The 7,160-nt window shown below is 35.8% G+C and overlaps 1 non-coding gene across 1 annotated transcript; it reads left to right on the plus strand.

Annotated features, from left to right (window-relative positions):
- Positions 1-1,971: 1,971 nt before the first annotated feature.
- LOC131170890 (small nucleolar RNA R71) lies at positions 1,972-2,078 on the plus strand. Its single transcript, XR_009141655.1, has one exon. It is a non-coding gene; the product is annotated as a small nucleolar RNA R71 (small nucleolar RNA).
- The last annotated feature ends 5,082 nt before the right edge of the window (positions 2,079-7,160 follow it).

Below are 7,160 nucleotides of genomic sequence, written 5' to 3' on the forward strand. Positions count from 1 at the left end.
TTAGACAGGCTAGCATTGATTATAATAGGATATTTAGAATTTGAGTCCAGAAATGCGTACCTAAGCGAGGATGGGAGAGGTTTAAGCTCTACCTGTTTGGCATTTTCTTGGAGCTTACCTTTCGTTTGTTCCTCCTTCAACTTCTCCATCTCGGAGGCCTTAGCTAAGGGTAGGGGTGGATGAGCTGCTAACTGTTATGCACAAGCTGCTATTTCTGTATTTTCATCATCCGCTGTGTGGCTGTGCACAATACATGCTTTAAGAGGATCTTTAGGATGTGTCTCATGAAATTCCTTTTCAACATATTCGTCAATTGTGTCAACTTTGAAGCATTCATCAAGTTCAAATTTGTGTTTCATCGTGTCGAACAAGTTGAACTCCACTTCTTCTTCTCCTACCTTGAGGGTTAATTGCCTATTTTTGACGTCTATGATAGCTCCGGCAGTTGCTAAGAATGGTCTTCCCATGATGATAGGAATTTTAACATCTTCTTCCGTCTCAAGGACAACAAAGTCCACTGGAATGAAGAATTTTCCCACTTTGACCGAAATGTTCTATAGTATTCCTATGAGATATTTAACAGATCGATCAGCCAACTGCAATGAGATTGTTGTTGGTTTCAGTTCCCTGATCTCTAGCTTTTTGCATATTGATAGAGGCATTAAACTAGCGCTTGCTCCAAGATCGCAGAGGACCCTATCTATTTTCTTGTCACCAATGAGGTAAGGTATGGAGAAGCTTCCTGGATCTTTCAATTTTGGAGGCAGTTTGTTTTGCAGTATGGCACTGCATTCCTCTGTTAGAGCTACTGTTCCATAGTCTTCTAACTTTCTTTTCTTTGACATAATTTCCTTAAGAAATTTGGCATAGGATGGCATATAAGAAAGTGCTTCAGTGAAGGGTATGTTGATGTAAAGCTTTTGTAAAACTTCCAAAAACTTCCCAAACTGCTTGTCCAATTTGGCTTTATGAAATCTCTGAGGACAAGGTAGGGGAGGCTGGTATGGCTCTGGTAGTTTCTTTGCCTTCCTCGCTTCCTCATCCTGATCTTTCTTAGCTTTTTCCTCCTTTTTCTCTGCTTGTTCATTGGATTTTTCTATGGTTTCCTCTGTCGGTTCTACCTCTGGTTGTACTAGAGTTCTCCCACTCCTCAGTGTAACTGCCTTACAATGCTCCCTTGGATTCATTTCTGGTTGGCTAGGCAGTTTGCCAGCAGCCTTACTTGAAGAGCTTGCTTGCTGAGCGATTTAATTCTCTAGCATTTTGTTGTGAGTAGCAAGTTGGTCCACTTTGGAAGTCAGCTGTTTAATCAATTCAGTTTGTTGCTGTTGAGCTACTAGGAACCCTTCCATCATGGTTTCCATAGTCATTTTTGGTTTAGGTTATTGAGGTTGGAGAGGTAGTGATGACTGTGTAAAGTTTTGTCCTCTGTTCTGAAATCCAGGGGGTGCTCGTGGTTTGTACCCTTGTTGCTTGTTTATTGGCTGGTTCTGCTGATTGGACCATGAGAAATTTGGGTGGTTCCTCCATCCAGGGTTGTAAGTATTTGAAAAAGGATTGTTGGGTTTCCTTTGGTTGAAGTTTCCTCCATTATTCACATAGTTCATCTGTTCTGAGGAAGGTTCATTGAAATTGTTGTATTCTGAACTCATGTATCCTCCTCCATAGCTATCTTTAGGTTAACTGTTTGTACCAACTGCGTTGGCTTGCATCTTTTTGAGTTTCCTTGTGAGCTGATCAAATTGAGCATTTATCATGCTTAGGGCGTCTACTTCCAGTACCCCTGCAGTTTTCCTTGCATTTTCTCTTTCATTTGACCACTCATAATTATGGTATGCAACCCTTTCTAGAAGGTCAAGTGCTTGTGGCACTGTTTTCTCCATTAGATCACCTTTTGCAGCTGAATCAACTGTGCTCCTTGTAGAGGGTAGTAATCCATTATAAAAATTTTGCACTAATAGCCAATCTTCTATGCCATGGTGTGGACATTCCCTCTGCAGGTCTTTATATCTTTCCCATGCGTCATAGAGTGATTCTCCTTCCTTTTGTCTGAAGGTGTTGAGCTCAAGCCTTAGTTTTGCAGTCTTTGCAGGTGGAAAATACCTTGCTAGAAAAGCTTGAGAAAGGTTCTCCCAAGTAGTGAACGTTCTAGTCGGTTGAGAAAGTAACCACTTCCTTGCTCTGTCCCGAAGGGAGAATGGAAATGCTCTGAGTCTTATTGCTTGATCAGACACTCCATTCATCTTGAATGTATCACATAGGGCAAGAAAGCATTGGAGATGATAGTGAGGGTCATCTGTAGGTGAACCTGCAAACTGGGTTTGTTGAATCATTTGGAGCCATGCTGGTTTTAATTCAAAGTTGTTGGCTTCCACTGTGGGTCTAGTGACACTAGGCTAAAATCCTTGGATAGATGGAGCTCTGTAGTCTCTTAAGAGTCTTGGTCTGTCATTATTATTGGCCATGGTTGGAATTTTAGGATCTCTTTGACCGTGCTCTTGATGTTTCCTTTCCCTCCTGATGGCTTTCAAAGTTCTGTCTATCTTTGGATCACAGTCCAAAATTTCTTCTTCTGGCCTTGTTCTGGTCATATATTAGATTGAGCACCTGAGAGAAAAGAAGAAAAATATAACCAGTAAAATAAAATTATATAATAAATATAATTGCTTAAATCAGCTAAATTGCGTATCGTTTGATATCACTATAGCCAAAGAATCCCCGGCAACGGGGCCAAAAACTTGTTTGCTGGTTTTACAATCTCGCAAGTGCACGGATTGCTAACAAGTAATAAAGTGATAAGTAGAGTATCATTCCCACAAGGACCTTTATTTAGCAAGTACCAATCTACACTGTAATTTTTGTTAGTAGTATGCCCTAGAGCATATCATTTAGTATGTATCTTGTACATGTTTTATTAATAAAAGACATTTCCACTTTTTCATTTACATAATATATTTATGTGTAATAGAAAAGGTTCATTGATATTTTGTTAAAAATTCTATTCTTAAGTTGTTAAGAATATGAGTGACAGTATTTCTAGTACAAAGTATCATAAATAGGTTCACAATCGAGGATACTTCATAATAAGGACATGACTTATCCAGAAAGATTGTATTCATGTTTGTTTCCAGTTATTTATATGAGATATAAATAAGATGGAATGGTGAGTCTCATGCCATATAACAAACATGATAGGCACTTATACATGACAAGTAGGCCAAACCAGTGACACTTATGACAAGCACATGGAGTTTACTCTTGTCAATGCATTGTCATAAATCATATCAGTGCATATAATCTTTAGACCTGAGATAGCACAGTTATCTTGTATATAGGTGGTTTGAGTTTGATACTGCTTTCATACTTGTACTATGTATGGGTATATGGGCATGTGTTGGCTTCTACTAGTTATATATGGAGGTAGGTGTTGATCAAGATGGAATCTGTTCCTCTAAGTAAATAGAGATAAAATCCTATGTTCATTTAATAGTTCTTGATGTTTCAAGTTCCTGGCTAGGACAGATAGATTTATTCAGAAAGAGTTTCTGATGAGAAAATCTTTTAATCAAGAATTGGAATTAAAAGAGAACATAATATTCATAGCAAATGGGGTTTGACATAAACCATGACTCCAGCTTGAGTTGGGATTTTGTAACAGAGAGATTCTAGTGCATGGTAACATATATTATAGGTTCATTTAAGGTAAACCTTATTACTGATTGGGTGGTAATGGCATGCTATGCTAGGTGTTAACCATGGTCTATAAGGTGCATAAAATGATTTAGAGAAATCATTTATGGTAAGAAAGAGTTCTAATGATATTAAGAGTTGATATCATATCTCATTGCCAATTAGTGATGAGTCTAGTAAGTCACACACATACATAAGTAATCGCCTAATTAAATATGATTTAATTAATTAATTAAAGAGTTTAATTGATTAATTAAATAGGTTTGGTTTGCAATTAGATTGCAAAGTCCCTAGCATGACTTGAAACCAAATCTAGGTTATTGGATGTATAGTATAAGTTAAATTTATATTTAAAGTGTTTAAATATGAATTTAATTAATGAGAAATTAATTAATAGAGATTAATTAATTGATTTATATTTGATATAAATTGATTAGAAGAAGAGAAATAATTATTTTGGGTTGAGAACTCAAAATTAAGACACAGGGGCATTTTGGTCATTTCACAGGGTGACATGTGGCACCATGAGATGGTGACACATGGCATTACACATAAGCTTACCAAATGTCTTTTAATCATGTAAGATGATTAAAATTAAGATTAAATATAGGTTTGACACTTGGCACAATGTGATTGGGTCAATTAAACCTAGAACCAATCAAAGGGTGACATGTGGCAAGAGTTTTATGTGTTGACCTACCTATATAAGTGTTGTTATGAAAAGAAAACAACACAACTAGCAGCTAATATCCTTGGTGCCGCCACCCAAGAGACTCTCCCTTCTCTTCATCTTCTTCTCTCATCTATTGCAAGAGATTAACAAACAATCTCTTGAATTAAAAAAAATACTAGAAATTATTTCTAGTGTCCTGTTTACATCTTTAATCTCTTAAAAGGCAAAACTTGATTTTCTAATTAATAGAAAAAGCTTTAGAAGCTGTTCAAGGGCTGTCATAGGTGTTCTTAGTGTGGACAAGCTAGAGGGGCAACATCAGGTGTCCTGAAGATGCATCCGAAAGACACAAATATATTGTAGTACATCTAGAGGTTAGTGTATTTGTTCTTGATCTAATCTAGGGTTCTAAAATTAATTTGATTAATTTTAAAATCTTAAATGGTAAATACAGATCCAAAAAACATATTAAAAGTGTTTTAATATGTTGTTTATCATTGAAATCAAATAGATAAAAATAAATCTTGCATGATGCATGTGACCTTAGGTGAAAATTTTTGAATTCAATGGTATAAACTTGTGTTTTTCAGGCTTCCGCTTCTTCAATTTTGACTTTTTAGGCTATCGAATATTTAGGGAATGAAGTTTGTTAACTTTAAACACTAGAATAGTAAACTTAAAATGAAGTAATCTATTTTTGGAACAATTCTGGAGTTAAGATTTCACACTTGAATCTTATTAGGGATGTTATCTCGTTTATTTACTGAATTAAGGATCATTTTCCTTGATGGAAATTAGTCCTAAGTTATCCTAAATCCTCTCTTAAGGCATCTAGGGTGTATTTTAATTAACTCAAACCCTACTTTCATGGTGATCAAATTAATTAAAATCCTTTAAGATCTTTGACCAATTTTTAGGTTCCATAGAGGTATCAGCCTATGTCTAGGTCAGAATTCTTAGGTTTAAGATCTTGATTTTCTAATGTTAATCTTAACGTTTCAGTCCTTTAATCAACATCTACAATCATGTCTAAGTGGGTACCAGCACATAACATGCATTAAGATCACAAGAAATTAAATCAAGAAACAAATCTCAAATCCAGTAAATAAAACTTAATGTTCATCCATAATAATAATTACAAGCATTACTCTTCCAAATCCAAACTAAGGAAACTACTCACTCATGGTGAGTTCAGCAAACATCATGATAAAAGGTAAAAACAGTAAAAAGAAAATCATGTAAAAGAAATAAAGCAATAGAAATCTGTCTAGGGGGATGAAACGAAGGAACCGAAGATAGTTTGTAGCTTTGATCTTTTGGAGCTTCAGCTGGAAAAACTTCTTTTGGTACTGATGCAGAGCCTGACAGCAGCAGCCTTCAGAAGCACTCCCTGTGACCGTCCTCTTTTTCTAATGTTTTCTTTTCTATTTATATTGGTTGCTCTAGGGTTAGGTCACTTTGAGTCCAAAGGGCCTTAGGAGTCTCGTTTTTATCCGAAAATAGGAGGGGAATCCGAGTTATAAAACTGGCTGCAGCATAATACACGGCCCGTGTGTCACTACACGAGTCTCATAATGTAGGGCCATGTAACTTGCTGGAGGAGAATTACGAAACCTTGTTTTGGCATAGAAATTTACACGGGTCTGCGCTAACTACACAGGCTTGGTTACATGAGCCGTGTACTATTGTTCCCATAAGGTTCTTCAAGCTTGCGCCAGACAGAGACTTACACGGGTCCCTGCAGATTACACGGGTCTACTTACACGACCCGTGTACTTGTGTTTCTCATCGATTCTCTTGGCTTTCTTCTGGCAGAGAGTTACACGGGTCTGGGGCTTGGTTTACACGACCCGTGTACTTTGTATCAGCAGCAATTCTCTGTCTCTTGACTCCTCCAAGCTTTCCTTTGTACTCCTATACTTCTAGGGCTTCACCCAAACACCTAAAATGATGCAGAAAACATGGAATTAAGGGCTTTACAATAAAAATTACAAAAACTAATGAAATCAACTATTATGCATGAAAATACTTGCCTAAATGCTATGAAATAGTATGCAAATGTGCTTAAAAACATCTATACAATTCGAGTATATCAAGAGAGAAATGGAGAGGCAACAAGTGGCTGTAGCAGACAGGAAGATGGCAGAATTGGTAAGGTTGGTGGTTCGAGTGAAGAATGGGGAGCAAGTGAGGCAGGTGGAGGGACTGGTGCAGGTGGCACTGAAAGGAGTAATGACGGGACAAGAGAAGGTGATGAAAGTGACAGACTGTGTAAGGCTTAGGACTTTGAATGGAGTTTTGGATGTTTTGAACCCACTACAATATGTGGAGTTCTTAGCTGGGATTAGCATGCTTCAAATTCAGCTAAGACAATGAGGAAAGAAAAGGGCTTGCACTATTAATTAGAAACTTCTAGTTGCAGAGTTTTAGGGGTTTCGATTTTCCCTTTTAGACTTATTTTCTTTTGCCTTGATTTGGTTTTATCTTAATTAATATGCATGTACTATTCAGTGGTTTTAATTTAACTCTTTTTTCATACTTCATATAAAAACTCATAATTTAATTTTTTATATAATTTTTTATTAATTTTATATTATATAATATTATCATTATATTACAAATATTATATTTAATTATTTAAATAAAATATTAATTTTAATGTCATTTTAATTAATTATATAAATAAAAATATTTATCAATTTCAAATTATTTTTTATTTGATCATATTTTTAAAAAAATTACGTGTTATAATATTAATATAATAAAAAATAATAATAAATTTTTAAAATTAAATAGG

The sequence above is a fragment of the Hevea brasiliensis genome, chromosome 11, assembly GCF_030052815.1.
Source record: "Hevea brasiliensis isolate MT/VB/25A 57/8 chromosome 11, ASM3005281v1, whole genome shotgun sequence".
In the NCBI taxonomy this organism is placed as follows: Eukaryota; Viridiplantae; Streptophyta; class Magnoliopsida; order Malpighiales; family Euphorbiaceae; genus Hevea; species Hevea brasiliensis.